Source organism: Eschrichtius robustus, chromosome 3 (genome assembly GCF_028021215.1).
Source record: "Eschrichtius robustus isolate mEscRob2 chromosome 3, mEscRob2.pri, whole genome shotgun sequence".
Classification (NCBI taxonomy): domain Eukaryota; kingdom Metazoa; phylum Chordata; class Mammalia; order Artiodactyla; family Eschrichtiidae; genus Eschrichtius; species Eschrichtius robustus.
In genome coordinates, this window is record NC_090826.1 from 150,618,680 (window position 1) to 150,627,889 (window position 9,210).

Below are 9,210 nucleotides of genomic sequence, written 5' to 3' on the forward strand. Positions count from 1 at the left end.
ATGGAGCAAAAAATAGAACCCAAGTTCTCAACTCCCACTCTCTTAGGCAGAAATCCTGTTCTTTACTCTTGGCAGTAAAGTATAGCTCACTATGCCAGAGCCTGAAGTGTGCATACACATAACTTCTGTAAGATGCTTTTCCCCAGTAACTTCCAATATCTTTTCAAAAGCCTTTTATCTTTATTGTTGATAAGTACAACAAATGGATTCCAACACTTCCACTTTAAATTCTTTTCTGTTCCTCACCCTTTGACATTTAGCACTAAATGGGCTAGCACCAAATACTCCCATGCATGAGAGGACGTTAAAATGGCACCCTCAGCATGAAGCTAACAATCTCCAGTGCCATCACCATCATCACTCCCAACTAACTAAACTGAAATTTTTCTCTACTGAGTTTACCCAGAGTTTAGCAACAGCTGTACTACAATAAGTAGTATTTACAGATTACCTATGCTGAGAAAGCACTTTACAGGTATTCTTTCATTTAATCTCCATAACAACTCTTTGAGGTTGGTACTTCTGGTATCCTCATTTAACACAAAAGATAACCAAAGCCCAGAAGGATCAAGAAACCTGCCCCAAATCACACAGCTAGTAAGCAGCAGAGCTTAGATTCATACTCATCAAGTCTAATTCCAGAGCCTTCTCTCACCCACCTCCCTATTCTTACAGAGTTCACAGGATTCATTTTTTCAACATCTATGACAAAATCAATTCATTGGGAAAGCCAGAAGATAATATAAGCTATATACATGCAAAAGAATTTAAAGTTATGTATAACGTAGATACACCCCAGGAAGAAGATCAACTAGATGTAATCAAAATACACATGAAACATCTAACTCGTACATTCCTTAGAAGATTTACTGAAGAAGAGAAACTAAACCAAACCAATTTACCTCAGAAATAAGAGTGGAAAGTCAGCAGTTATATAGAGGTAAGGGCTGAATAAAATTGAAATAGTTCTAAATTTAGGAACAAATGAGCACTCTGGAAACCACAAAGTAATAAAGTAAAAGGAACTCATGCCCACTGAAATGACAATGGCTTTGAAGAAAAGAAAATGAAATAGTAGAGCAATATTCTAGCACATTTGGAAAAGATATTAGGAGACTTTTACTCTTTTCCAGGTGGAATTTGATGAAACCTATTTTGCAGAATATACATTACATGACTTTCACCAGGAAAACCAGGCCCAGATTCATCGTGTCCTCTCACAGTACAGTGTTCTCCAAACCCTGCTTAAGAGTCTTACAAAGAGTCTTATTCTTCTACCCACATGATACTACGGAGAAACGCTTTTTCAAACCCAGAAAGCCTTCACCAATGCACTGGAATGATAAGCTAGACTGGAGAGGTCCACTGGGCTGGGCAAAAGTCTAATTACAGAATATTTAAAAATACATATCACTACTTCTAAATATGCACCAAATGTTATGTATCACTGTGCAATAAACCATCCCGAAACACAGTGGCTTAAAATAACAAGATCTATTCTCTCTCGTGATTCTATGGGATGGCAATCTGGGCAGTTCTTCTGCTGATCTCACCTGGCATCACTCATATGACTAAGTCACTGCATGGCTCAAGGAAACTGGAGAGGACAACATGATCTCACCCACATGTCTGGCATTTTGTGCCAGCTGTCAGCTAGGTGCCTTGCCTCTCCTCCATGTGGGCACTCATCCTCCAGTAGGCTGGACCCTTCATAGCATGGTGGCTTCAGGGTCTTAAAAGAACAAAGGCAAGAGGTGCAAGGTCTCTTAAGGACCAGGCTCCAGAATTCAAAGAACATTTTATTGCTCAAGGGCCCAGCCCAGATTCAAGGGGGAAGAGAGAACTGCTTCCATCTCTTTACTGGAGGAACAGCAATGGCACCTTAAAAAGGGGCGGGGACGTGGCTTACCATACCAGTATGTTAGAATTCCTAATAATAAAATCTGGAAAGTTAGTGGAAAAACTACATCTCACAGTAGGTCTTTATTACATAAAATGTCACAAAGGTTGAGAGAGATGTATATTTTAAAGAATTATGTTCTCAAATCAAAATTTCAAAATCAGTATTGTCATCTGGTCTAATCTCCAGCCAGTTTGGGAATTCCTTTTACAATAACCTACCTGACCACTTCCAGCAACACTGCAAGGAAGGGAAACTCTGTTTCTAAGAAGTTCTTATTGTTATCATCTTTTTTTTTCTTAAACTGAGTCAAAATCTGCCCCTCTATTTCTAAAAAACGTTCTGCTACTGGCCCTATTGTACCTGCAGGAACTAAAAGCACGGAGGCCGGATAGTATGATAGTTTAGAGGATGGCTCTGGAGTCAGAATGCCAAAGGCTGAATCCCAGCTTTGCTACTTTCTAGCTGTGTGACCCAGCACAAGTTGCATGACCTCACTGTGCCTCAATGTCCTTACTTATGAAATAGAGATAATAATAACCCTCAGAGAGTTGCTGTGAGGATTAAATGGGTTTACAAAGAGATAGAATATTACCTTGGCCATAGTAAGCTCTAAAATCCTCATTCTTGCTGTGTTTAATATTACTGCTACTATTAAGTATACTGAAAGGCTTAATTATTCTTGCCAATCATACTCCTTCAAATATTTAGAGATAATTAATGCTACCCGCTCCACCCCAAGCCCTCTTCCAGGACAAACCCCCATGCTTCCTTCAATCATTTCAGTAGCTTAGTTCCCAGACCCTTTCCCATTCTGTCAGTTGTTTCTTTATAGTATAGGTACCTAAAGCTGAAACCAAAATTCCAGCTGTGGCAGAGCAAGAGTAGGACAAGACCATCGTTTCTCTTCTTCCGAAACTATATTTCAAATAGTGAAATCTTAGACTCATTCCTGCATTCGACAAATATCAGTGAGCTCCTACTGAAGATCAGGAACTGCACTATTTGTGAAGACAAAATATAAAGATTCCATCTGTAGGATTCCCCAAATATAGCTACCCCAGAAACATCCATGCCCTAATCCCTGAACATGTAAATATGTTACCTTACATGGCAAAGGGACTCTGCAGATGTGATTAAGTTAAAGATCTTGAGATGAGGACATTATCCCTGATTATCTATGTGGGCCCATGTAATCACAAGGGTCCTTCTAAGAGGGAAGAAGGAGGGTCAGAGACAGAGAGGAGATATGATGATGGAAGCAGAGGTTAGAGTGATAACGCTTTGAGGATAGAGGAAGGGGCCAAAACAAAGGAATGGTAGAGGCAGAGAACAGCAGCAAAGAAGAAAGACACCACTCCTCTGCCTCGCCCCCCACCACTCCAAGCCTCCAGAAGGAATGCAGCCCTGCCACCCCATTCTGGACCTCTGATCCCCAGAACTGTAAGGTAATCAATTTCTGTTGTTTGAAGACACTAAGTTTGTGGTCATTTGTTACAGAAACTAATATGCTACCCCTGCCCTCAATTAGTTCATGGCCTAGTGGAAGGAAAGTACCTAATTAAAAGGATGTATATAAAACATCAGAATATTTTAATCTAATTGTTATAAACTTTAAAAACTTAAATTGCAAGAAAATGAAATCTGAAAACAAAATTTTGCATTCAGTTCTCAACTTAGCATTTTTTTGGCTTCTGTCTCACACTGATATCAATCTTAATATGAAACATAACTCCTAAGTCCTTTTATATGAACTGCCCTTAAGCCAGATCTCTGCTGTTAAAGATTGGCAGAAAAGGAGTCAGATTTATAAGCCCATAGTTCAGAAAAGCTATTGATCTGATATTGTACCCTTTCCCCGGAAAATTCTCAACCTATTTTAAGCCTGTTTAATCACTAAGAATCATGCCCAGCACATCTTACACTCCCCATATTAGGGGCATCTGAATGAATCAAATTTTTTTATAATATATTTTAAGTAAACTTTGTATTAAAGTATGCTTAGATAAAGAAAAAAAAAATGTAAGGCTTTCAAAAAGCAGACTCACACCAGGAATTACTGCTCAGATAAAAAACTGAATGCCCCTTCTGTTCTTTCCTTATAACTCCACTGAAGGTGACCACTAGCCTGACTCCTAACGCCCTAGTTTATTTAGTTTTGCCCATTTTCGGACTTCAAAAAAAAAAAAAAAAAAAAAAAGGAATCACATAGCACTTCCCCTTGTTGTGTTTACCTTCTTTTTGCTCCACTTTATATTTGTGAGGCTCAACCATGTTGTGTATAAAGCAATAATTTGTTCATTCTTATTACTGTGGAGTATTCCATTGTATAAGCAATTTACTTAGGCTTTTGTCCATTCTACTATTGATGAACCCATGGGTTGTTTCCAACTTGGGTCTATTAGGAATAATACTGCTCTGCATATTCTTTTACATGTCTTTCGGTACAAATACACCTGTCTTACTGCTTAGTGTTTCTCAAAGAATGACAGACACTAAACAGTAAGCTAGGTCATAGGGGATGTGTATGCCCATCTTTAGTAAATGATACTGCAAAACAATTTCCAAAACAGTTACACTAACTTTCATAACAATCAGCAATGTATGAGAAGTTCAGTTTTCCATATCCTAACCAATACTCAGCATTGACAGGTTTTTTGGTTTGTTTTTTGTTTTTAGCCACTCTGTTGAGTATAGAGTGATATCCCATTGTAGTTTGAATTTGCATTTCCCTAATTACTAATGAGGTTAACCACTTTTTCATATGTTTATTGGGAATCTGGAAATCTTTTGGGGAAGTGACTTGCCCGTTTTTCTACTGGGCTTTTTCTCAATGATTTGTAAAAAATTATTGCTACATTCTGGGTATGAGTCCTTTATTGGATATAACTATCACAAATACCTTCACCCATTCTGTAGCTTGCCTTTTCACTCTCTTTATGGAATCTTTAGATGAACAGTAGTTCTTACCAATATTTTCCTTTATAACTACTGCTTTTTGTGTCCTAGTCAATAAACCTTTGTCATAAAGGTGTTTTACTTTGCTTTCTTCCAGAAGCTTTCTTGTTTCAGATTTCACATTTAGATGTATAATGTATCTTGATTAATTTTTGTGTATGGGGTGAGGTAGATGATCAAAATTCATCTTGTCCATTTGCAATATCCAATTGGCCCAGCAACATTTACTGAAAAGGCTGTCCTTTCTCCAGAGCACTGCAGTGCCACTTCTGTCATAAATCAAGAGACCTCATACATGTAAGCCTGTTTATGGATTCTCTACTCAGTTCCGTGGTCTGTCTAGCACTGTGCCAACACCATGCTGACAAACTATGTACAGTACTATCTATCAGCTTAAGTTTTCCAGTTTTGTTCTTTTACTTAGATTGTCTAGAATTTCCAAATATATTTTAAAATTGGCTTACTATTTTTGGAAAAAATCTGCTGCGATTTTGATTGGGATTATACTGGATCCACACATTTATTAGTAGAGCAATGACTTACCCTTCATTATTTTAAAACTATAAATTCTCTCAATAATGTTTTAGTTTGCAAAGAATTTTTATCACAAATGGGTGTTGAAGTTTATCAAGTAGTTTTTCTCCTTTATTCTGTGACTGTGGTTAAATTATTGATTGATTTTCTAATGTTAGACAAAGTTTACATTCCTGGAATAAATCCAACTTGGTCATGGTTTAGTATCCTACAAATATAGGTATAGGTCGCTAGATTTGATTTACCAATACCCATTTTAGGGCTTTTGCGTCTTTTCTGTGAGAGTTGGGCCTATAGTTTCTTGTAACCTCCTTATCAAGCTTTAGTAACAAGGTTATGCTGGCCTTATATAAGCAGTCAGGGAGTATTCCTTCTTTTTCGTATTTTTAAATGTTTGTAATATTGCACTAGTGACACCATCTGGGCCTGGAAATTCTGCAATAAAAAGATTTTTAATTACATACTTAATTTCTTTATAGATATGGAACTATACAGATTTTCTAGTTCTTATCTCTTATGAGGTATTTTATTGAAAAAACTTGTCCATTTCATCTGAATTTTCAAATGTATTACCATAAAATTGTTCATAATAACATCTGAAGATTTTTTAAATGTCTGTAGGATATGTAGTGATAACTCCTTTTTTCTTCCCTGACACTGGTAATACCATACACCATTGGAGGGAAGATGGTCATGCATTATATGACACAAATAAGTCCACTATCACTGGAATATTCTCCAGCAGAATTACACACAGAAGGAGGAAGACAGGTAGAGCATGTAAACAATCCAGCTATTCTCTCTCAACAGCTTTTATCACCAGAAACAACTGTGCACCTGCGGAAAAGGAGACACGAACTGGAGGAGAAAGAAACAGCCATTAGTAACGCTGTAGGGTGGCCAGCAAGAACGTGCAGAAAGAAAAACCACCACTAGCTGGGTTTGTAACCTAGATACCCAGCCCTCCACCCACAAGATGTCCCTAGGCAGAATTCAGGAGGCCATGAACTTAAATTTCTTTTCTCATATGTCTGTATTTTCACCAACCTCTAACTGAAATTCAGGATTTCATTTGATTATAAGTGTGAAGAGCAAATCACACTAGTAAGAGCATTTCTGGTGACTGTCACCAATAAGTGTCACAAATTCTGTCATACTACAGTGCAGCTGTTGCAAATACTGCAGATCATTTACATGGGCATCACTACTTTGAAATTCTGAGACTTACCTGATACAGCCCTGAATTTTGTCACTTAACGCACTAATCAAGAATAAAAATACTATTATAAATGTTGGGGTTTTTACACTATTTTGATCACTGTTTCAATATAATTTGTAACTCTATGTATTTTTGAATGCCTTTTAAAAATTGGCTTCCCCAGACTCCAAAGAAGTCCATGGCACAAAAAAAGGGTAAGGAACCCCTGCAAAGAATCAAGGATCTCACCCAAGCCATGGAACTCCCAGGCAACAGTTAAGGAGCACTCCCCTTTGGCCAGGCCCTGGCCTGGAAGAAGACACACAGATGAGTAAGGCTCACCCTGGCTAGTTCCTGACATTACCTTCAGAGTTCCCACCAACATCTAGCCACCCACAAAAATGACTGCTCTCTCTAAAGACTTGGCCTTCACTCTAAGTTAGTCTATATAACTTACTTCCCAAGGAGGGGGCAAAGTAAACAGCCGATAAAGCATAGGCTTTGACCCAGAAAGAGGAGTGCAAAACCCGATCCCAACACTTACTCTTTGTGGCTCTGGCATCTCTTCTAAGTATTCCTTTCTTCTGCTGTGAAAAGGGCTAACACTAGGTATCCTTCCCAGTTATTGCAAGGTTCAAAAATAATGGATTTAAAGCACCTGACAAGCACATCGTGCCCATCACTATTAGTTGAATCCTTCAAGTCAGAACTGACTGTTCCTATCCAACACTTAATCACAGTTAGGGGCTGCCACTGAGAAAGGAGGGAGAAAAATTATAGGAAAGGCGGAACATGAAGAATGAAAGGGAAAAAAAAAAATCATACTTATTCTTCAAATTCCAGTATAAAAACCACCCCCTCCTCAGGAAAGCCTTCCCTCTCCTCTCCTTGTGTTCCCATAGCACTTATCACATGGAAGTAAACGCCTAGCTGTGCACATGAATGAAGGAGGAATGCAAATCAGAAAGGGACAGAAACAGTGAGTCGCACCCCCATATAATGTAAACCACCGACGATACCAACTGGCTAGCCTGACTGCCTTGATCCAAGAGCCACGAAGCAACGAAGCAGCACATTTCTTAACACCAGTGCTATCCATCCTGGTACCTCTCCCGCCCACTTTGTAGGGATTGAGAGGAGGAGGGCCTTTCCACATCAAGACTGATGCCACCTAAAGGCCACACGTAGAAGAAAAGAGGGAAACTGAGTCCGGAGAGTAGAAAGCAAAATAAGTCTCTAACTTTGGGGGTCACTGGAGCCGCAGCAGTCAGGCAGGCGCACTTCTAAGATCGCCAAGAGGACCAGCGTCCACACTTGGAGCAACAGTGCCAGACGCTGGTGACGAAGCCAAGGAGGGGGGACACTGGCAGGGGCGTGAGCGGACTCGGCCGGCTGCGGGGAACGCAGCCTTGACCCGGGCGCACGCACCCCCCACCCCCCCGCCTTTGTCTCCGCTCCTCTGCCCCGCCCTCGGGCGCGCACGCAGGAACGGGAATTGGAAACAGAAAGCGTATCGGGCGTTTCTTTTCCTCAACCGAGTCAATCGAAGCAGAAAGTCAACACCTAACTTCCCGAGGACCCGCTACGGTCACCAGCTACCAACCTCCGGGCTGTCCCGGGTGGCGGCGGCGTTGGTGACGCTCACGCGCGCCCCGAGTTCCCAACAACCCTCTCCGCACCTCCGAGTTGGCGGCGGCGGCGGCTGCGGCAGGCTTCCCGGGAAGCCGCCCTCTTCCCCGGGAGCGGCGGTTGGAGGACCAGCTCCGCGCGCGTCCTCGGAGCACGTCCCCGCCGCCGCCGTGCCCGCGCGCGCCGCTCCAGGCCGCCGGGCTCACAAGCAGGCGGCGCCCCGGGAGCGGTGGCGAGCAGGCCGCGCGGCTGGAGGGGACCCGCGGGAGGACTGCCCGCCACTCCGCACCCGGAGCGCCTGGCGCCGGCCCGCGGAGCCCCAGCCCCCGCTCACCCGTGGGCCCCGGTGCCTGCGCCCAGCAGCGCACGGACCTCTCCACCCCCGTTTGTTAATTGCAGGCCCGGGGCTGCAGGTTTGGGAGCGGAAGTCACCTGAAGCCCTGCCCCAGTGGTCCCCACGTACCTTTTGTCCGCGAAAGGAGGTAGCTCGGTGGGGTGGAAAGAGGGCGGGCCTATGCCGCTCGGGCGGCTTCTGGAGCTTGCTGTGTGAATTTAGCCCCTGTGAGCCTCCTTGTCCTTCTCTGTAAAGCGGAAATAAGCTTCTCGGCTTTCCTGGAGAATTAGAGTGAGGACCAAATGGGATGAACTTCATGAACTGTAAAGCAGCTTACAAAGATGATCAGCACTGCAAAACGTGTATCAGTGATTTTGAATAGGTCGTAAAAGAGTGGAAGATCTGAAGCTGCCTTGGACCGTGACTTTATGCCAGGTGTTACTCAGAGGCCTCCAACGCCAAGGCTGCCAGAATTGCACAGACTTATCTGAGCCGGGGAATCACCTGGGCTCTTGTTAAATCGTTGGCACCTGGATCCCTCTTCAAACCAAAAGAATCAGACTCCCCAGGGGAGGGGTGTTTCAAGTGGTTCTGTGGTCAGGTAAACGTGGACAACTCTGCGTTAGGCAGCAGGAAAACACAGAGGCTGTGCTCCAA

General features: G+C 42.3%; 1 protein-coding gene across 7 annotated transcripts in view; it reads right to left on the reverse strand.

The window, feature by feature from the left end:
* The window catches only part of HHAT (hedgehog acyltransferase), a 353,787-nt gene extending 344,994 nt beyond the window's left edge, over positions 1-8,793 (reverse strand). For 5 of the 7 annotated variants that reach the window (XM_068538438.1, XM_068538437.1, XM_068538436.1 and 2 more), the window contains exon 1: positions 8,270-8,343. The gene's annotated coding sequence lies outside the window, so the exon portion shown is untranslated. Of the gene's footprint in view, positions 1-8,193; positions 8,202-8,269; positions 8,344-8,682 lie in introns of those variants that run through there. The other 2 variants (XM_068538433.1, XM_068538434.1) reach the window with 2 other exon arrangements.
* Between the last annotated feature and the right edge of the window lie 417 nt (positions 8,794-9,210).